The sequence below is a fragment of the Mus pahari genome, chromosome 3 (assembly GCF_900095145.1).
Source record: "Mus pahari chromosome 3, PAHARI_EIJ_v1.1, whole genome shotgun sequence".
Taxonomy (NCBI): domain Eukaryota; kingdom Metazoa; phylum Chordata; class Mammalia; order Rodentia; family Muridae; genus Mus; species Mus pahari.
The window spans coordinates 117858326-117881383 of record NC_034592.1 but is presented as its reverse complement, the minus strand read 5'-3'; the positions used below and the strand labels follow the sequence as shown (position 1 = coordinate 117881383).

At 38.1% G+C, this 23058-nt stretch overlaps 1 protein-coding gene across 4 annotated transcripts in view; it reads right to left on the bottom strand.

Annotated features, from left to right (window-relative positions):
• Plcb1 (phospholipase C beta 1) overlaps positions 1-23058 on the bottom strand; it is a 671407-nt gene that overhangs the window by 549199 nt on the left and 99150 nt on the right. The window lies entirely within an intron of this gene.

Genomic DNA, 23058 nt, shown 5'->3' with positions numbered 1-23058 from the left:
AGAAACAAGGCTCTAATGAGAATGATCTGCTTAAAAGAAGCCGAGGCAAGTGGTGAGCAGTGGGGCCCCAAGGTTGGTAATGAGCTGTCTGTTCCGTTTTGAAATATCCACTCACGCAAGCCAGTTATCGATGCCCCACTAGGGAAAAGCATTTGTTCCATATATATTATCAGATACAATTTCTAGGAATGCAAATGTTTATTTAAGAAACAGAAGGCTTCCTCTAAGTTAGTAGAGAAAATATATTCAAAGATGAACTGTCTCCTCATCATAGGCTTTTCAGAAATCCATTACTAAAATAGACTAATATCATATGAAGAAATCTTAATCTAGATAGACAAATTAACAAGAACTCATTTTAAAGGTCCTATGATGATCATAACAAAGCAGAAGGGAAACAATAATTTTCAAGCAATAATTCATGCCAAAATATTATCTAATCATGGGGAGAATGCAGATGGTGAATATCTTTATACACAAATTTGGGGTATAGCATGGTATGTACTTTTCTGATGGCTCATTTTGGAAAAAACCTTACAATATTTTTGTAGCTCCAAGTTACGCACCTTAGACATTCACCCAAATATTTGTAAACACCAGTGTGTTTAAAACAGTTACAAAGAAATCTAAATACTGATAAATATGAATTTGGTGATATATGTTATGTGCATGTATATACCCAGTATATAATACTATGCAGCTTTTAAAGTAGTATTTTGATGGACCTTTAATACTAGAGGAAATAAATGTTCAGGGTATCCTACTAAATTAAAGAAAAATAGTAATAAACACTATACAGCATTATTCTGTTCTGTACTAAGAAATGGGAGGAAGTATGCCAAACTCAAAAAGGAAAGACTTATGAATGACATTTATTTTCTTTAGAGTTTTATATATTGTGTCAGCCTGTCAAATAGCCTCCAATACCCAGCCTCTATTCTTCCAGTACTAACTGATCTTCCTAGTTTAGCTAGGTACAAGACTATAAAATTGAGATGAAATTTCTCAGTACCCTTTTGTGTGACTAAGCACAGGCTAATGGAGTTGGCAATGGAGGTTATACGCCTGACCTCCTGCAATGTGTAGGGTCCCTCTTTCTCTCTCTGCTTCTTGCTGGTGACTATGAAGCTGGAGATGAATCAACCATCTTGGACCATGAGGGTAGAAGCTAAGTTTGAGGACACCAGCATAGCACAGAAAGGCCAGTCCCTATATCACAGTGGCCATAGCTGCTCTCACCTATGTAGCTCAGTGTAGCTTGGGATGTGACATGACCCATATTGCAGGAGCTAGAGTCATGCCTAACAGGTCCTCTTTCCAACAATCCTATCATGTTTTATTAACTTTATAGGAGAAAATATGATTAAGAGAAAGAATAAGAGATTTAACTGAAACTTGTTGGGACATAAACCAACTGTGAGGCTTGCAGTAAAAATAATTCACGAAAATGTTTAAACCACTACCACCACAAACACCATCTACAAGCATTTTAGCTATGTTCCTTCTCCTCTGTGTGATTATTTTTAAACACAAAGAAGAGTTAGACAATAATATTTGTCTATATCCTTCTGAAGTTCCTTTTCTTTTGCTTTTCTTAAAGGAAAATCAGTAGGGAAGTAAAAGAAAATAATTCAAATACAATACACTTAGGAAATAGTGTTAGGGAATATCTTCTACGCATTTTACCTACATGTTAGAGAATATTTGGGGTGGAAACCACAAAATGCATTCAGAAATCACGAACAGGCAGAGCAAAAGCTTTTAGCTGAACTGTCTGCACCTTCTTTGTTTCTGGTGCATAAAGGCCAATTAGGAAAATGAGCATGGGAATCTGAAGAGATAATGAAACAAAAACTTATATTTTCTTTGCACTTGAAGAAATCATATGTTAGCCAGACAGTGGTAGTGTATACCTTTAATCGCAGCACTTGGGAAGGAGGCAGCAGATCTCTGTGTGTTCAAAGCCAGCCTGGTCCACAGAGAAAGATAAAGGACAGTCAAGGCTACACAGAGCAGTCCTGTACTGACCCCCCACCCTCCCACAAAAAAAAAAAAGAAAAAAGAAAGGGATACAATATTTACTGTTGAATTAATTACAAAATAGAGCACACTATGTCCATATTTTCTTCTGTATTTATTTTTGAAAATTTCATACAGTGTGTTTTACCATATTCTTCTCGGTCCCTCAACTCCCCACTCCTTATCAATTCAACTTCATGTTCTTAAACCCTTTAAAAAAAACATGAAAAAAAGATACTAAAAAAATAAAGATCCAACTTCCCCTGTATATGGAGTGGTGATATACCCAGTGACACTCCATTAAAGTAAACAGATTTTTCCCTTTCCCAAATGCTATCATTCGCAAAGAGTTTCTTGTCTAGGGGTGAGATTTTGTGCCCATCCACCCTCCTTTCTGTCGGGGTTTTGCCTAGCTTGAGCGTGTAGGAGTCTTACCCATGCTGTCACCGTCTCTGTGAGTTCCTATGTGCAGCTGCCCTGCCGTGTCTTCAAAACCGTCTAAAACCTCTGGCTCTTACGACTTTTTCTGACTCCTGTTCTGCATAGATCCCTGAACCCTGAGAGTCATGTTAAAGAAGTCAGATAAAAGGTTATACACTCTAAAAAGTGCCTTCCTATTTTAAATAATTAAGAATAAATTATTCAGACAGTAGTCCAAATGGAAGAGAGAGGTATGGAGCAAGGGTTCTAAAAGCGGTTGAGGCTTGCTTGCATGGCAGCATCCTAAAGGCCTTATGATCATAAGAAAGAATAGCTCCCCGACAACTGGCAGTGAGATCCCCCCAAAACAACTGTTCCCAAGAGAGAACCCTTCACGATCAGAAGCACAGACTCCCCAGCATGGAACTGCTTTGGGGGATAAATGAAGTTTTAAAGAAACGTAGTAACCACATCTCTTCAAATTCTTATGCTTTTTGATATTCCATATGACTCCCACATGAGCTTTTGAGCTTTACTGTCCACTTGAAGTTGATAATCTAAACAAGCCAGGCATTCTGGGGAAGAACAAATGACCCAATGGGCCAGAGGTACCTACAGGAACCTGACCTTGCACAGTGATTCTTGCCTTATCTGTTTCCAGGACCAAATTGTTACCTAGAAATTTAAGGTATGATTTGAAAAGGAAAGTTAACCAGCTGCTGGGAGGCTCCTCTACAGGGATGATTTCTGCTTTAATCTACACTTTAACCAAACAGATTTTAAATTGAAAAAATAATTCAGTTTTCCTTTTTCTTTTTATTTCTAATAATTAAACATTTCATACTCCTTGCTCTCAGACAGAAAGTAGAGTATCAAAGTACAACTTAATAATGAATGGGAGATTCTGGGGACAAAACAAACTCGATAGTGGTATTTTTAACGCAATCATTTTGACATGTATGCAAAACAAGCATCTGTATTTTCTGGGCTTTCTCTATAAACTAAAGACATGACATCTGAATATCCTACAGTAATCTAGCACAGATAATTTGATGATCTTCTGGTATGGTAATTTTAACTGAAATTTTAAATACAGTGGAAATTACAGGTTTAACAGACTTGACAACAGCCAAAGGTTGAAAGAATTCTCCCTGCTATGCCCACTTTCCTATTAGCAACCTTGTGGAATAAGTTGATTTCTACTAAAAACAAAACAAAACAAAACAAAAATATACTGTGAGTTATAATGCACATACATAAAACCCATCAATGAGGGGTACAGATGCTGAAAAATCGTGTGGTGATATAAACTCAAAGCAAACACCAAGCACAGCAACATTCTGTTTAAAGCAACCTACAGTGTGGAAGCCACCCTCCAAATGGCCTCTCCCCTGTGTGTGGTTTGTCATCACACACACTTCATATGAAGTGACTCACAGCTAATTTCTGAGTTCAAAAGTGAAGCCAACTAACTCTGTGAGAAGTGCAATGGAATGAACAGCGACTGGCAGAGCGTATGGTCAAGATTGGCACCAGTACTTGTCCACCCAAATCCTCCACCCTGCCAGTAGTGCATCCCATAGACCCCCGTGGTTCACAGAGTTTCCTTGCTGCCCTGAGTCTGGTTACTTAGCTTGAGCAGACAACTGGTGGAGCTGTATGAAAGATGAACTTGAGGTAAGTCTGTCAGGCACTCTTGGCCTTACACAGATCACTAAGCAGCAAAACCATAGCACTTTGTATGCAAACTTTTCTTGGAAAGCATTAATAATGCAAAAAGAACATTTATTGAAAACAAACTCACACATGGAACTTTCCACTGGATGACGTAACAGCAGCAAGAAGAGAAAATATTCATCAGAGGCTCATCATACCCTTCCATGCATTTGCTCACGTCACTTCCACAGCTACACTGAGACAGATGCATCACACCACACTCCCTACTAGCAGCAGGGTGTGCAACAGGACAATCAGATTGGATGTTAGGCTTCACTGTTCTTACCTGTGAATACTGTTTATCCATAGGGTAAAAAAAATCACCTAAATCAGCGGAGGCATTAGGATAGAGTAGGATGCTGACCTCTTCTAGTCCTTCCTGCTTTTAGAGTGGCGAACCTACTCACATGCCATGGACAGTCTACTTTAGTTATTATTCTCTTGTTAGGTTTTGCTTTTGAAACATCAAAGACACTGTGGCTTGTTTTTACAGGGAAGGGGTTTCTTTGCTTTGTTTGTCTTTTCTTTGCTTAAACTATCTAGGCAGCACATCTTTTCTGAATGTTCTCTCCTCTCTTCTCTCTTCTCTCTTCTCTCTCTCTCTCTCTCTCTCTCTCTCTCTCTCTCTCTCTCTCTCCCTCTCTCTCTGTATAAAACAATCCAAACAAGAAAAAAATAAGTCACGAGAAAAAAGATTTTCCCAATAAATAGAAAATTGGTAAGTTGGGAATATTCCTCATTTTTTAGCTCTTCAATTGGGGGTGAAAAAGGAAGGACACAGTGCTGCCAATACTGACAGGAACTGAAACTTAAAAAAGGAAAATTAAAGAAGAAAAACAAAAGCACCGAAGCCAGTTGGAGTTCATCTAAACACCCTCCTAAGAAGCTGAGTGATCCTCTCCACAATGTCTCTGCAGGCATAACAAACACCTTCGAAGGGAGCAGAAGCAACCTGCTGATCTCAGGTCAAAAATACTGTGAGGATCTCAAGTTAAAACCATAAAGGAAGATTTAAATAGTGCCATGCAGAATACATCTAAAAAGAGGAAAATCATTATAACAAAGACAGAACAAAAAAACAGAGTTTAGCCCTGTGGAATAATTCAGCTAAGAAAGTAACAGAGTTTTCTGGATCAAGAGGAGCTGGGAACCACTGACTCTACCCAACACACATACACACACACACACACAGACATGGACACACGCATGGACACATGCATGCACACACACTCACACACATACATATACATGCACAGACACACACACAGAGACATGGACACATGCATGCACGCACACTCACACACATACATATACATGCACAGACACACACACAAGCATGTACATGTACACATGCACAGTACACATACATCAGGCACACACATACACAAACATGCACATGCTCACATACAAGCAGGCACTCACATACAAGGAGGAGCATGAGTGTGTGCACATACACACAGTTATGTAAATCTGACAAATGCTAAGTAACAAAATGTTAAAAGCAAAACAAGACCTTCTCCAAAAAATTGTACAGCATTGGTTGCTTCTCCAGTCTCCCCAGTGAAGACAAAAAGACGAAGAAGAAGAAGAAGAAGAAGAAGAAGAAGAAGAAGAAGAAGAAGAAGAAGAAGAAGAAGAAGAAGAAGAAGAAGAAGAAGAAAAAGAAGAAGAAAAAGAAGAAGAAAAAGAAGAAGAAGAAGAAGAAGCCTTAGCACCCAGCTCTCAGACCACAGCCTGCGAATGGAAACATTCTGGTCTCAAACAAAGGAAGGAAGCCAAGAGTCGCCAATATTTTATTGGAAAAGGCAGAATGTTTGAAAAGCACCATCCAAGCAAGATGAAAGGGGGGCAAAGCAACTATGGAAAGCATCCTAGTTCAGAGGAAAATAAGGAAGATTTTTTTTTAAGCATCCAAGCAAATAATTCATCACAAGGAAAGAACAATTCCTTCTTAAAGTTCTGCATGACCCTGAGCTAGAAGGCTGAGAAGCAATGGCTATAAAAGTGATCCAAGAATAGTACACCTAACCACACGACCCACCACAGAAGACCATACAGGATAATACAAGGGTGCCCTTGCTACACCTTCATTGTTATAGACTTTGAGAGCAGGACTGAGGCAAGGTAGAGAAGAATCAAGACAAAGGATTTAGGACTGCAAGGCTATGTTGAGCTTAGGTGGAAAGTACAAATTACATTTAGACAAGGTGCTGGTAAAAATTGAATAGCAGAGACATTGTTTCAGGACAAGATGGAGCCATTAATCATAAACAGCGTAAAATAAATAAATAAATCAGTAAATAAATAATAAAAAATAAAAAAGACACACAATACCAAGACATGCAGTCCGATGAAGTAGAAAGACTGATGTACCTTATGTACCTTAGGGAAGAAATCAATAATAAAACTAGAATTTTAAGACTACAGAAAGAACAGCTTTAGTTTTGTAAAGCTATTCATATTTCCTTTATATATGAATCTATAGGTGGGCCAAGACATAATAATGAGACAATGTTAATGAAGATGACTTACTTCTGATGGTAAGGGTGATTCTTTAGTTGATATTTATAATGTTTTATTCATTATTTGATCTCTCTGTGTATGTGCGCATATGTGCATGTATGGGTGTATGTGTCTATAAACCTACATTTAAAAATGCCATACGTCCAAAGACAAAAACTGATATTAAGGGCATTAGCAAGCAGTGGCTATTCAGCATTGAAAATAAGTCCCTGCATCCATCATAGGTAGGTTCCCATCCCATTTCCCCACACTCACACACCTGGCCGTGATGATCTCTGCCTTTTGCCTCCCCTTTGATCACTTTCATCAGTGTTAATGATGGCATACACTTGAAGACCTTGGGATCACTGACCAGGGTTTCCTCTAATAAACTGTTCTTGTCTGAGTGTTACAGATCAAACAGCATCTTTGTCCAAGTCTTACACAAAATTGATAAGTTCAGAACCCAGATATATCTTGGGCCATAGCCCACACACAGTATTTGTATTGTCTCATTTTTTTAGAACAATTAATTTTTCACCTTCTTCTTAAATAGGAATTCATGCAACCTTTGAAATCCACCAGGAATCAACTTCTTAAATGCAAATTGTCATCACTCTTAAAACATAATGTTCTAAAAGAGCTTTGAAAAAGCCTCACACTGTCAGGAGCTCAGCAGAGCCAAGTTTTTCTATCAGCCAATGAAGCTGGGTCTCCTGCCTAGGGAAGCTCCCAGGGTGGATGCTTTGCAACTGTAAAACAGGACTCACAGTGATCAAGAACCTACCTAGATGGCCCGGGACCTAGCTGCTGATTCCAACATAAACATTTACTGGTGAAGTACGGTTACCAATCAAAATTCATCATTAGAAAGGCGTTTTCAAATAAATTCATTCTAGCCAAGTTTCTCTTCAAACCTTTACATTTAAATCCAGCAGATTTCAAAGTAAGGCACTGCTATTCATATCAGCCAAATAAAGGCTACCATAAAATAGGAATTAATACAATACTTTGAAATAACTAAATTATCCACAAAGTCTGTATGAATTCAATTATTATCCAACTTCTTTTGTGAAATGTTCATTTATCTAGCAATTATATCGGGCTACTTCTAGAGGGGGCATTTCCCCCCGGTTGCTGGCAACCTCTGGAGTCCATTTTCAGCTAGGTCACTGACTGGAATCAGTCTGTATCATAGGAGTTGTTCCTCGATCATTGTCACCAATGTGCTTTGCCACATTTTCTTTCATCTAGCTGGAATGTAAACCTCCATAAGGAATAGGGACATGGACCTCACTCTTCCTTGCCAGCTGTCAGGCACTCCAACAGCACAAATGCAGAGGTGGCAAAGTGACCAACCACACATTGTCTGAAGCTTCAAAGGTGACATTCAATTTAACAAGCTCTTTAAATTAATCTCTTTCAGCAAAACTTGTCACCCCATGGTGGACTCGGGAAGAGGCTGTTTCCCTGGACAGCTCAACAATCTAACGTGGCTAAAATTATAGGGAATAAACAAGAAAGTTGGCTGGGAGTTTGATTTTCCCAGTGGTGTGCACTCAAGTAGAGTTAGCAATACACACCTTTTCAACAAGAATTACGACTGTTTAAGATTTGATACTAAAGAAGTAAAAAAAAAAAAAAAAACCCAGTTTCATGATGAAGAAAAAGAATAGAAATAGCCCAAGGGTGTTTGCCAGGATGACTCTGCTCTACTGCACTTCCCGTAACCACTGGTCACATAGCAAAGCTGGCCGTTACCATTCTGCCTTGGCTTTCTCTCCTCTGTACTGATTCATGATGCTGTTACACTAGCAGTGCANATGACATTATCTGTGACAGTGACAGCACCTATGGCAACCCAAGCCTCCTATGCCGACATCTCAGGACACAAACGCTATCCTCTCTATACACACAACAACACTTCCCCAATGCGCAGGATTTTTCCACATAAACAGATCCTTATTTAGCCCCTCTCTCCTCTTCTTCCTTGTACTCCTATGTTTTGTTTAGCACTTCAAACCTCTTCTTTCCAAACCAATGAACTCTCTTGTCTACCCCGAAGACTAATGCGATCAAAGCCTTTGAAGGATGTTACAGACAGTGCTAAAGAAGTTCGGCAGGATGGCAGCACCACACACTTCACATTGTTCTGCCTTCTTATTCCTTAGAAATCTCCCCCTCCTCCCCACTTCTTCCATCTTCCTCCAAAGCTGTGTAGGTGGAATGTGCTACTTGATAAATGCAGCCTAGTTATATAATGTGGCTGCTTCTTTACAAGATGTTATAACCAGGGTTACCTTATTTTGTCTCTGTTATGTAATTGGGTTGTACAAGCCTTTAAATCCCTTCACCTACATAAATATTAATCTTGTGTGTTGCTTGTTTGATTCCAGGCCCTTATGTTTTGTACTTTTTACTTTTATGGATAACTTTAACTTACCTTATCTTTTTGCTGTGTCAAGCAAACATTTCATAGTCAAACTATCTTATTTTCAAGTCACACATGTACCAGACTTCTCAGATGAGTTATGTAGAAATGCCTCTACTTAAAGCAGAAGACACTCATAAAGAAATTATAGCATGAGGAATGAAGACTAACACTCTTAAGTGATATAAATTGTTTTCCATAAATACATTTGATCCTAATTTTAAAGTTTTCACTCACTTTGGAATGTCAGTCTTTCATCCAATCAGAAGTAAAAAATGAAAACATGAAAAGTAGACAGGTTTGTGAACTGAACCTCATGAAGGCAGAAATGGCAAAGAAGCCTTAGGTGGCAGCAGCATCATGTCAATAAAGCAACAGGATGCGACCAGCCACAAGCAAACTGAAAAAGCCAGAACAATATCTGCCCCATCTAGTTCCTTCCCATACCTCCCGCAGGCTCACTGGGAGGGTCTAGAGAATCCTGCCTACCACTTGCAATAAACCTTCTCATAAAGAAAAGTTTTAAAACCGAAAACAAAACACAGTAGCATGGCAGGGAACACAAGGCTCTGGCTTAAGAATGTTCAGCATTCCCAGCCTGCACCATGAACAACAATACGCTCTTCTGAGTGAGTAGCATGGGGGTTGGCAAAGGCGGTGGCTAATTTCTTCCATATTTGCGTAGGTTTGTTTGCTCTCTCAGCAAAAGGGTACAAGATGGGATTGAGGCCAGTTATGTAACAGCAGCTCTATATTCTTTAATGTCTCTCTATGACTCAGACAGTTGATAAAAACTTAGATCAATTATTTCATATACTATTGACAGAAATAAGAATTTAAAACAGATTTCACTTACAAAATGAGAATGATCAGGAGTTATATTTGGTTTTGCTTTGTTTTATTAACTCCCACTTCATGGTCCTAGGACTAAACCTAAGACCTGAGCATGTGTTGATCTACAACCACAGACCTTACAACAAACTATTCATTTTGAGACATACTGCAAGACATGGGTTTGGGTTATTATGCTATGATGAAATGCCATGACCAAAGCAACATGGGGAAGGAAAGGTTTATTTCACTCACTGTTCCATATAACAGTTCATCGTCAAAAGCAATGAGGGTAGAAACTCAAGTAGGGCAGGGACCTGGAGGCAGCAGCTTATACAGAAGTCACTTAGGGGTGTTGCTTGCTGACTTGCTCCTCATAGCTTGCTCAGCCTGCTTTCTCATAGAACCCAGTACAATCAGCTCATGGATGACACTGCCCACAATGGGATGGGCCTTCCCCATCAATCACTAAGAAAATGCTTACATCTGAATCTTATGGAAACATTTTCTCAATTGATGATAATTTGAAATAAAACCAGCCAGCATAACTGCCCAAATATAAACTCAAGATTCTCCTGCCTCCACTCACCTAGTTCTGGGAGGCCCTGATGGTCCAATATGCCTAGCTGAAAGTGAGATTTTAACCATAAACATCAGCATCAGTAGACATTAGAAAGTCAATACCAGGCAACAGAGACATGCAGTTACAGATGTGCATGCTAAGAATTCATCTCCAGTTTCCTCAAAGAGCAACAAGTACTCTTAAGTGGTGAGCCTTCTCTCCAGTTCCAAGTATTTGATTTTCACTAAACAAAATTGTTCATTTGGGGGGAAATTATTGGGTAATCATTCCAGCCAAAGTGTTTAAAACAAGAACAACAGCAAAACATTGTTTTCAGTTAAACTCTGAACCAACCAAATTTATGGGTGAACACTGTTTTGAACTAAGATGTATTATTTCCAGCTTTAATCAATAACTTGCCCATTGGAAGGGGAAAAAATGTTAAAACTCACCAGAATTACACTAAATATGCTTTGCATTGTACATAGAATTTTTAAGATGCTGTTTGCTGCTTGAAGCTGACTTGTTTTGAAAGCTGATTTTGCCATATGCATGAGTTGTCAATCCAATGAGGAAATCAGAGTATTCCGCATCCCTGCATCTCACTGTGTTGATGTGGTAGAAGCCAAAATTCTGTCTTCACCCCCTACCCCTGATGGAGATGCAGAACTTATGTTTTCATTTTTTACTCAATAATAAAAACAATAAGCAACAAAACCAGCTTTGGAGGGAAAGGAAGAAGGAAGAGCAGTTTGTGAAAAGGCAGTGGAGGAGACAATGAGGTGAGTGAAAAGAGGATGTTCTACAACTCATGGCTCCATTTCAAAGACACCAGGCTTTCTTCCTAATTTCTAAACGTTCTGGATTATGAAAGGTTCAATGTATAAATGCAACAAATATTAAGACAATCCTCTCTAAAAATATTTGGCATGCATTACAGCATCAATTTTGAGTTCAATATTATATATCTCTTCCAATTGTCCTTGTCATTTCAACCTTTCATATGACTCAATTTGAATGATCCACAGAAACAGTTAACTGGCAGGATCAGGCAAAGTGAGAGGTCTTTTTTCTAAAAATAAGTCGAAAACCCTTATTCAAAGAATGATCAAAGGCATATGTGTGCATACTTTTGAAATTAGCTGCATGTGTATGAACACACACACACACACACACACACACACATACACCATGAACACCATTTCAATTTGTATGGCCCAGGTCTCATATATATTTTTCTCAGTATTTCTCAGTGGGGAAAATACATAGACTAAAATAAAACAAGCCAGCACCATAAAGTGTTTTAAGCTGAGTTGCTGCAAACCAGAGGGACTGAAGGGACACAATTAACCCCAGTGACTGCTGGACAAAGTGGGAGGAGAGACACCAGTCATACAGAGAACTGAGAAGAGCCAGACAGTGGTCTCAGATGAAGCCTACCCTGACCCCACTCTTCCAGGAGCCTCATTATACACTGGATACTGTCCGATAAATTCTACATATGCAGACCTATACATTTCTCAAAAACTTCCTTACAGTATAACCACTCCTATTATCTCTACTCTGTACGTGTAAAAAGATCACTGTGTGATAGAGAGGTAACACAATACAGAGCTTACATTCACACTCAGACCACTGCCCTCACATCGCCTCCCCCAACTACTTCACAATGTTACCTCAATATGCGCAATAAGATATTCACAGGTCAAGGAAGTTTTCCATTATCCATAGAGAAACCATCACTCTGAATAGATACCAGGAGCTTTGATTCTCTGATAGCCTCTACATTGCTTTTTAGTTTGTTCAGCATGAGACAAATAGCTTTATAAAATGCACTCTAGAATTCGGTTACTTCTAAAGTTGTTGGATGAAACTATTCTCAGCAGAATATGTTCATTTTATTAGCAAGATTGAAATGTGTGTATTTCTGGCCCAAGTTTTGAGCTAAATATAGCAATTATATCCCACTGATGTAGGAGGCACTGAGTGACATCTTCCTTAGAACTAGGACGTTTCGAAGCATCTATGGAAAGAGAACAGACACAAAGGGGTGTTGTTAAACTGAAGGTGCAATAATCCAAAACTTGGCTTGACTGACCGGTGTCTTTGTTCACACATTTTTGGAGAAATATGTGCTCAACTAAATAAAGCATCAGAATCTTCTCATAATTCTTCCTTTAGCAAAACTACACGCCTAAAACTACGTATTACAACCAGAGCTCCTTAAGTACACTTATAAAGGCATAGGTTTGATTACCTCCGACATTAATTTCTTTTTAATATGGATTTATCAAGAATCAAGAAAGAGGGTAGGTATGGACATTTGTCTACAGAGTTCATTGGCATTTCTCCAGTGAAAGAAAGAAAGAAAGAAAGAAAGAAAGAAAGAAAGAAAGAAAGAAAGAAAGAAAGAAAGAAAGAAAATAAGAAAGAGGGAGGGAGAGAGGGAGGAGAAAGGGAGGGGAAAGGGAGGGAGGGAGAGAGGGAGGGAGGGAGGAAGGAAGGATCGGTAAGGAGACTTGTAGAACTTAGCCTTGGAGATCACAGTCTGCACACCGACAAGTCATTTGGCCACCCATTCCTAGGAAGGCAATTCAAACTGAAATTAATAATATAATTAAAAAACAACAAAAAAAAGTAGATTTATTCAATGTGGCCACATTCGGGATACAAAGAGACTCAGGGACCTCTCCAGTCCATCTTCAGATTTCTAAAATGACATTAAACTTTAAATATTAGGTACATGCCAAGAGTCCTTATGTATATGTAGGGAAAGAGGGTTACTCTGTTTAAGGTGATTTGTTTCCCAGCAATAAATAACTGACTTAGTCTCTACGAAAGAAAATATATACAAGAATAATTCAAATAATATTATAAAATTTGTATCAAGCTTTAAAGAATAAAGGTTTATAAAATATAGCTCATAGAAAACCTAATATTATAAACAATAATAATCTGTTAGTTAACATAAATTATGATATATGAATTAAAAATTTTGCACTTCTTATGCATTTATATATACATTTCTAAAACAACATACAAAGCTGAAATAAATATTTGTTTTATGAGAAGAATATGAATGGCTGAACCTTAAGTTTTATTTGGAATCAGGAATGAGAAGCATATGATATGTTAATGTTTTATTAATAAAATATTCCTAAATGTTTTAGTTTTAATTATTTTAATTTCACATGCATGCATGTTTTGCTTATATCTATTTAGCTGGAACATTTGTCTGCCTGGAACCTTCATATTTCAGAGCACATCAGATCCTCTGAAGCTGGATTTACAGATGGTTGTGACCCATTTAGTGTGTACTGTTCTTGTACTGAACCGGTATCCTCTGAAAGAGCAACCAGGGCTCTTAACCACTGAGCCATCTCTCCAGCCTTTGCATAAAAATTTAAATTAAATCTAATAACTATCAAGTCTGCATACAGCAACAAAAATATCATATATTTAAATTCAGATCAAAGAAAAGTCATTTTACTAGATTTGCTTATTTTTCCATAAATCAAAATTAGAATATTTGATGTTTCGATATAGTACACACAAACACACACACACACACATATGTAAACTTAGAAATCGTCTCAAAAAATATCCTCCCTTTCTGTTTTGGATAGCTATTAGTACAGTCTTTTAAATTTTATTCAGCTATCCTCTTTTAAAAAAAAAAAAAATCTGGTCTCCAGGAAACAAGGCTATTTCACAACCTGCTAATGGGCAAAGACCTCTAGTTTGAAAAATGTTGGCATTAGTTTTCATCTGCTATGAATCAGAGTCATTAGAAAGGCTTTGATGATAAGCACTTGCCTAAGGGCTGAGCTGTTCTCTGCTCACTGCTGAGACATTTCCACCACTGTGAGTGGCCACAGGTAGGTTTTATTTCTCCTTTTCCAATAATAATGGCAGCAATTAACAACTGTCTAGTGTTTTTCAGATTACAAGGACTTTTCAAATATATTACCTCAAACCTTCACTGAGTTGATTGGCAAGGGCAATATAATATTGCACAGTTAAATTCAATTCTAGGTGATTTGGTAATTTTATTACTGAAGTTAAAATGAACCTTCAGGAACTGAGATGCATCACACCACTCTCCCATGGCCTAGTAATTGAGTTAGTTTTGGACCCCTGACATGATGGATCTCCTGGGGGAAGGAGCGCGTCATCCAAGCCAAAAGCCTTCTCTTGGGCAAATCGCAGAAGTCATCCATATTAGACTGAGTGTCTCAAAGTTCGAATAACGTAAGAACCTTGAACTACCGTAAAAGAAGATAGAAAGGCAAAGCAGGGCAGTCAGAAAATAATGGTGTAAACCTGGGCCTGCCCAGCATCCTGCAGGAAAGCAGCCTGAGCTGCCACCAAGCCATAACAAAACCATCAGTGTTACTAGTGCTTGCTGTTGTTGTTTTAACTGTTTTAAACAACAGTCTAGTGCTTGGGGGACATATATTAACACTCAATTGCAAATCCTAATTGGGAAATATTTTATTTAAACATTTATTTAAATTGAAGTAGTAGGTCAGATATAATTTTAACTAACATACAGTTTTTCCTAGGTGGCTGAAATCTTAGAAAGTATTCAGTATAATTTACAGAGGCTTTTAAAAAGGTCACTTTTAAATGAAAAATGTAATTTTAGATATCTTCTTATACATCCTCCCCCAACTAGAGTAATCTTGTGATTTGAGTTAAAATTGCCAGTGTTTATATCACACGAAGACTCTCAAATTGTTGAATCCCAAATAAAAGAAATAAATGTTCTGGAATGTTCTAGAAAAAGTCCTAGACTAAAGTTACAGTGGTAGTAAATACAGTATGCCTAGCGAGGTTAAGATTCTAAAGAACAAAAAATTCTCTTAAATGATCTCAGAGCTGCACACTATTTCACAGCAAACATACTTTTCATGTAATAAGCTATTAATATGCTAATATTAATATTAATATGCAGTGTGCAGAGACACAACTGGCTATTAATGCAAACACTTGCACTTTTCTTTCTGAAAGTAAATTCCTTATTCATTTAGGACATGGTTTGAATTTTGACTTATTTAACTGGGGAGTTTTAGCTTAAGGGCAAATTCAAGGCACTCAGAGTAATTATATTATATTATATTCAGGCTTATGGGGTATAAGAGTAGTTCAATAGTTCAAAATACCTAGAAATAGATCTATCCATATAAAAGGACTTAAATTTGTCAAGGTGACAGGGAAATGTAATAAGAAAAAGCAAACACTCTAAATGAGTAGGGATTGATCACTCGGACGTTCACTAGAAACAGAGAACCAACTCTGGTCACCAATTGTGACCCATTAATTTCTGGTTGAAGGATATATTGGGAGAAATAACACTTAAATATTGAATCCTACTAGGTTGAGTGAGTCCAGAATCCCTGTGGCATAAAGAAAGTGTCGTACAATGCAAACAAGATAGTGTGAACAGGAATATTCTAGAATGGTTAGGTCCAAAGGATAAGAACACTCATAGCATTCACTGTGGGAGATTATATAGCCACCCCGCATATTAATTTCACCATGGAAATACTTTATCTCTAGTCTATCAAACTAGTTATACCTGTAAGATTAGATCATGCATAAAGTTGTTGCTTTCATAAACATCTCTTCTCGGGGATTCCATGGCAGGAGTAAATGGGAGATTGGGAGAGTTAACCAAATGAAAGTACAGTGGGCCTTAGTGTGCTAATGGGAGAAGAAAAATCAACGGGACAAAGAAAATGGTGCGATGGCACTGCTTACACATGGAACTGCTATTTAGCAAATGAACTTCACCTTGATTCTAACGTTTTATTGGATCAGTAGATACAGTTAGCCATTTTGTCTATCAACAGTATATAGATCAATGAAATGATGTATCAAGATTTTGTATTGGTAGCTATTTGTGGCTAAGATGCTGATTCTACCACGATTCTACCACGATGCTATTCATGTTTGTCACAGTGGAAACCAACAGTTTCGTGTCATTTGAAAGTCATAGGTAGACACACATTACAGAATTGAAGAGTCGCCATTTTATGGAACACTAAAACCAGCAGGCAAGTTTTCCACAGGTGGCCATGTTTGCTGAGGCAATAGAATTTAGAGATTCCCAAGAACTTCCTATAAGTTTCTTTAAATTTTTATCCTTTAAAAAAATTTTAAGATTATAATACAAACATTCTCTCCTCTTTCCCTTTGCCAAACTCCCCATAAACAAGCGCCTGTTGTCTTTTAAATTCATGGTCACATTATATTAATTTTTAGTTGCATGCATAGATAGATAGATAGATAGATAGATAGATAGATATAGATATAGATATAGATATATAGATATAATGAATATATTATGAATACATATATTCATAACTATAACCACTCAGTCTGTATAATGTTACTTGTATATATGTTTTCAGAAATGATCATTTGGTATTGGATAACCAGCAGGTGTATACTTCCCTGGAAAGACTATACCCTCTGATCTCAGCATTCATTAGTTGCCTTTAGTTATTTGTGTAGGACTGAGGCCCCTTTCCTATCACCTTTACATGGATGGACTGCTTGAATCTCTCTCCTTCATCACCTATTTTGCCTACTATCTATGGTTCACTTCTTTGCCTTCTGAAGATCTTCTAGAGTACACAGGCAATCCTACCATCCTAGCCATTTTCAGAAAAATAAAAAGCAGTTGTCAACATTAGCTCATCAAAAAGAAAATAATATCCACAGTCTTAAGTCCACTGTGAATAACACCTTCTCTTTCTGAGCATGCATAATTCTAGTGTTCTTCACAAAAGCAAACAAATGTTGCTACCAGAAACCTTAAGAAAATTAAAAGTTTCATCAAATTCAGCTTTGTTTAAATTTTACGGTTTTTATTTAATGGTTTTATTTTATATATTTAGACATAATTTTAAGTATTACATTTTTACTTTTTTATCACCTTTCTTAACTTCTCCTTCCCTCTGGTGCTCTGCTGTCTCCTTGTTTCCTAGCTTCTTCAGTTTCTTCTTTGAGACAGAATCTCTTTCTGAAGACCATCCTGGGCTACAAGTCGATATGTAGGCCACACTCCACCTAAATATATAATCCTCCTGCCTCAACATGCCCATTGCTAGGACGATAGTTATCAAAGCTATCACCACGAATTTTATCATCACACACTGAGTCATTACAAATCCTGAAAAGCAGATTCAAGTTTGTGTATCACAAATATAATCTGGAAAATTCCATGTCTTGTTCTCTGGCAGGAGACTTAAGAGCCCAATCGTCAGGCTTCTAATCCACTGTTGATGGTCCAAAATTCCAAAGGAGTAAGATATGAGTACGGACAATTAAAGAAGAGCACAGTTAATGTGCTCAACCCATCAAAGAGATGGCATAGACAGCAGCAATGTGCACTAACTAAGAGCAACGAACCAAGCCTCAGTCCCTTCCAGTCATGGAACCCACCAGAGTGGCAAAGCAGACCAGCTGTCTCATCTTACTGCCTTACATTGTCCTATGTGAAGACAAGACTTGGATAAAGCCTCAAATTTCAGACTGAACATGACCCCAAATAACAGAAAAGTTCAAAGCAAAGATAAGTAAGCTCTCTACTGATGGTGCCTCTATCCGTCAAAGCAGACTACATCATCTGAAGGCTTCATAATAAAGCTTGGAATCTCATTCCTATTCACCACTTAAGACTCCGTTTCCAGATCTCACATAGCTTTGGGCAAAGCTTTCTTTTGAATTAATTCCAGTGATGGACAGGTCCAGAACTGAGATGAGAATAATGTAAGAATGATAATAAGCTCAGAATCATAACGTATTTTTCCTATTAGCCAATTCTGATTTCTTAAGAGACCCTAAAAGGAGGTACATTAAAAATAATGACAGTTCAAAATAGATCATCTTTTTACAACTATAAATGCATTTTTAAATATTATGGAGACCATTACTACTATTTGGGAAATTTGCAATGTCTATTAATTTTGTTTCTTTCTCTCTGAATTTTACACTTTCCTAAACTTTCCTTATTCACTGTTCAAGTTGTATTTTTGAAAAACACTAGATCGATTCAAAGACTAGATTGCTTTAGAAATAAATATTGATAATTGAAATACTCCGTGGCAGGAAGAATAGTCCTACAAAGCCTGCTCACCATTTCCTCCTTTAAAGGGGAATCTAAAAGTCAATTCTTGCTACCTCCATCCTTCTCCGGCAATGCTCTAATCAGTTGTCCATGGCTGACTGAGATATTGGCTGACAGGTTACCCAGGAGACCTTAGGAAGATGGTCTAGGATCTTTGTCTTCAACCTTGAGCCACATTTTAATAAACTGGCATTGATTTAATGGCTGCTCGTGGATAGAATGGATATGAATAGATTTGCATAGTAGACTTGCATTTTCTATCAGAAGGCTTCCATTTGAACATGAGATCCATATTCCTGGTCCCTGTAAACTCTGAACGTGTTCAGGAATGAACACAGTTGCCAGCAGATCTGACCTCTCCATCCTTCTACAGTTCTTTGTTCCATGCCCAGGTCCTACATGCTATGTTTGCAACTGTATGCAGCTTCAGTCTTCGTTAGGGGTTCCCCTTGATCAACTTACATCTATCCTAATATTGTGAGGATCTGGAAGGAACTAGAAAGAGACAGTCTATCTCTGGTCGTGCTGGCTTGCTGTCATTTGTGGGGGTTCTCTTCACTTTCCATGGCCTGTGCCCACATTCCCTTGCTCTTCCCTCTTCTGATCCTTTCCTCTTAGGTGAGCAGAGCACACTCCTCCTCTACCTGTCTGCTTCTGAGGAACACCATGTAAGACAACAGGTTAGTTTAAGGGATAATATTTATAGAGCACTTACTTTCTCCAGACCCACACTTTCACTGTATACATATTATCTCACTGGCTCCCACCCAATAGGTATGCATCTGCCATTTTTAGACTTGAAACCCTGCAGTTAAAGAGGAAAAACACAAGCTCATGGACTTAATGGGCCCCTTTATTACACAGTGTTCTCTCCTGATCTGACTGGAGAGGATCATTTCCTATACTGTCCTTTATTTCCAAGGAAAATAATAAGCATGTATTTACCATCTGTTACTATCACTCAGATATTAGCCCTATTTATGGTATTGTATGTGATGAAATTAATTAAACTACCTGAGTTCATTCATGATTTAAATGCAGAGAATAATGCTTAAATCCCTGTCTTGACAATCCCTGAATCCACGCCATTTCATTTGAGTTGCATGTTATCTTACTAAAAACTACCAAACAATGGTCACTAAACTCCTGACTTGATGTGGTTTACTAGATGACTGTATCATAGTTTCTATGAGAATGAGCCTCCTAGAGAAATGCAGTATACTATGGACATGTTAAAACAGCACCCCAGCTTAAGATTCCAGAAGAAAAACAGTGATGCTCCTTAGAAAATATAGAACCTCGGTGCAGTGACCTGAAAAATATGTGTCTCTAGTTAGCATATTGGAGTGTAGGAGTTCAGAGGAGAGAGAGGGAGTGCTGAGGCTATGGAAAGTCTCTCATCTCAGGAAGGAAGCATGCCAGTCACCAGGGACAACACACATTTGTTCACACTACGCAGAATTTAAGTAAGAGGCTGGATAGATACTTTGCCTGTGTAAGCCACTGGGTATGATGCTTTGAAAAGCCACAGTATAATGTCCTGTCCTGTAGCTTCCTGAGAGTAAAAGGGTTAAATCATAGCAGCAGGACTTCAAGAGGATGATCATAGCTTTAGAGAACTGTGCTTGAGCTTAGACATTCAGAGCAAGTGAAATACCAGCTCAGTTAGGAAATCCCTAAGAAATTGACTAGTGTTTACAAACTAACCAAGAAATACACTGGAGACACTCATACACAGTACTATCACTGTTCAAACCTTACCAGGTAAGCTAAATAAAGTCATGAGAGATTAATTTGTCTCTGCTTGTCATCCTGAGTACAAAAGTAGCAAGTGTTTGCCACCATCTCCTTTGCTTTTCAAGTAGTGACTTGGCAGTGGTGTCCTTTAAGTGGTTAAATCCAAACCAACCTAATAACTTGTTCTGAGTAGGAGAAAGTGCCAGAGGCCACACTAGTTGTAATGGTAGCCCTCAACAACTGTTTGTTTCTCTACATCTTTACTTGAAACCACTCCAACAAAGTCTTGCATGAAAGAACCTAGAGAGACCAGAACCTGCAATCAATGCTCTCTCATCCCAGGCAACAAGAGTTAATCTCATCAGCACCGCTCTGCTGACTCAGCAGCCAGTCGGAAATGGTCCGTGAGCAGACAGACGAACCACCAGCTGAAGGCAGATAGACTGCTGATACACAGAATCGCAGCCTAAATACAGGATTGCAATTTAAAGCTACTGTAATTTAAGATAATTTCTTAGACATGCAAAAATAGTTATCTGATACCCATCTCATTTAGTTTTCAAATTTTACTACTGCTTATGATTGACAATATAATTACTCATTTTCCTGAGAACTGCTGGTGCTCCTCTTACCAGCGGATACTCACATAAAAGGACCAGTAGAGAGAGATCCCAGGTAAAAGGCAATATCACATGGTATACAAATTTTGTCACAACCCACCCTTGGAAAAGCGAGTTATTCTGAAGTTCAGCCCGGTTGATCAGTTTTGCCTTTCTTGACCTTCACATTAAAAACAAACTTCCAGTTTGTGTCTGATTTCTCCCATTCAATATGGTGTTATGGGATTTTGGCCATATGGCAACAGGAACTACTAGTTTTCTCTACTTCATAGCTGAGTGGCACTTGCATTGGGAATATACTGCAGTTTGTTTCTCTACACTCTGTTGATGAACAACTGAGTTGTGTTGGGGACTATTACTATGATGCTATATAATAATTTTTGCAGCTGTCTTCTGATGGCCAAATATATACATTTCTATTAGGTTTAAAGGATATTATATGGTATAATATGATACAGTGTAATATGGTATGCTGTGGGATGATATATGATATGATACAGTATGTACTGGATAGCTTTGTGTCAACTTGACACAGCTGGAGTTATCACAGAGAAAGGAGCTTCAGTTGGGGAAATGCCTCCATGAGATCCAGCTGTAAGGCATTTTCTCAATTAGTGATCAAGTGGGGAGGGCCCCTTGTGGGTGGTGCCATCTCTGGGCTGGCAGTCTTGGGTTCTATAAGAGAGTGGACTGAGCAAGCCAGTGGAGGCAAGCCAGTAAAGAACATCCCTCCATGGCTTCTGCATCAGCTCCTGCTTTCTGACCTGCTTGAGTTCCAGTCCTGCATCCTTTAGTGATCAAAAGCAGTATGGAAATGTAAGCTGAATAAACCCTTTCCTCCCCAACTTGCTTCTTGGTCATGATGTTTGTGCAGGAATAGAAACCCTGACTAAGACACAGTATGATACAATATACACAGATATAACTTTAACAGTTTTCCAAAGTACCCCCAGCAACCCATGGGAGTTCCAGTTATCTTTTCCTCAAACTTGATACTGAGAGCTTTTTCTAAGGCTATGGAATAAGTACATTTTTATATGTATATAAAGTATACATCTTTAGAAATATGCTGACTTTTACTATAAAATTCTCTGATACAAAAATACAATCCCTTTAACTAGTCATAGTAATTTAATTAGTGAAAACCAGTTCTTTCAATTCTTTGAAAGTAGAAAATTACATTTAGTTGTCTTCAATCAATCCAAATAAGTGAGTAGACAGACAGACTGAAATGCTGCTGTGTAAATGCATTAGTAATTGCATAGTTTATTTTGGGCATCGCCTAGTATTTGTTTTGAACTCTAAAAGAACAGCAAAGAACAATCACTGTTAGCTTTTAGCATTTAAACCTATCACAAGCTTTGAAGAATAAGTATTACTAGTTCCTACTGAGTTGTTAAATTGAAAATCATCCCTGTGACCACTACTTATCCTAAAGGAAAAAGCAGAGACATTTTCAGAAATTCTGACAGTTGTAAATAGGATCTGGAGTTAAGTAAAATAGCCACTGGGAAACACATAGCTGTGTCTTTAAAGGTTCTATTTATATCCACTGGATGACCACCATTAGGAGGTACATAATTCCCTTAGCCGGAATCATAGAAACCTAAAAATATATTTCCTGGCTTCTACCAGGAATTGTCAGGGTCTCAAGAAGAAGCTCATGGTCTGGCCAAAGCACAACCATTCTTTCATATCTGCGTCGCCTGCATTAGGCGATGGCTAGGCCCTGGCAATAAGTGCAACTAGGAAAATTACTCTGTCCAGCGTTTAAAATTTCACCTTTTCCCTCTTTCTATTTGTCATGTAAGCCACACTTGGGCATCTCTGATCAACAGCTGCACACGGGCTTCAGAACAATAAATATCCGGCCTCAATCTTCCCTTATCAACATCATATCTTGCTTGCTTCTAGAGTTTTCTACCAAAATATTTCACCTATGATCACTGTGTCTCATGAAAACCCAAACTTACATAGATCATATCAATTTTCAGGTCTCCCATCACATGATAATCTGCCTTAACCACCTGTAAATTCAGTGATTTTTTTTTTTTTTTTTTTTTTTTTTTTTTTTTCCCTTCAT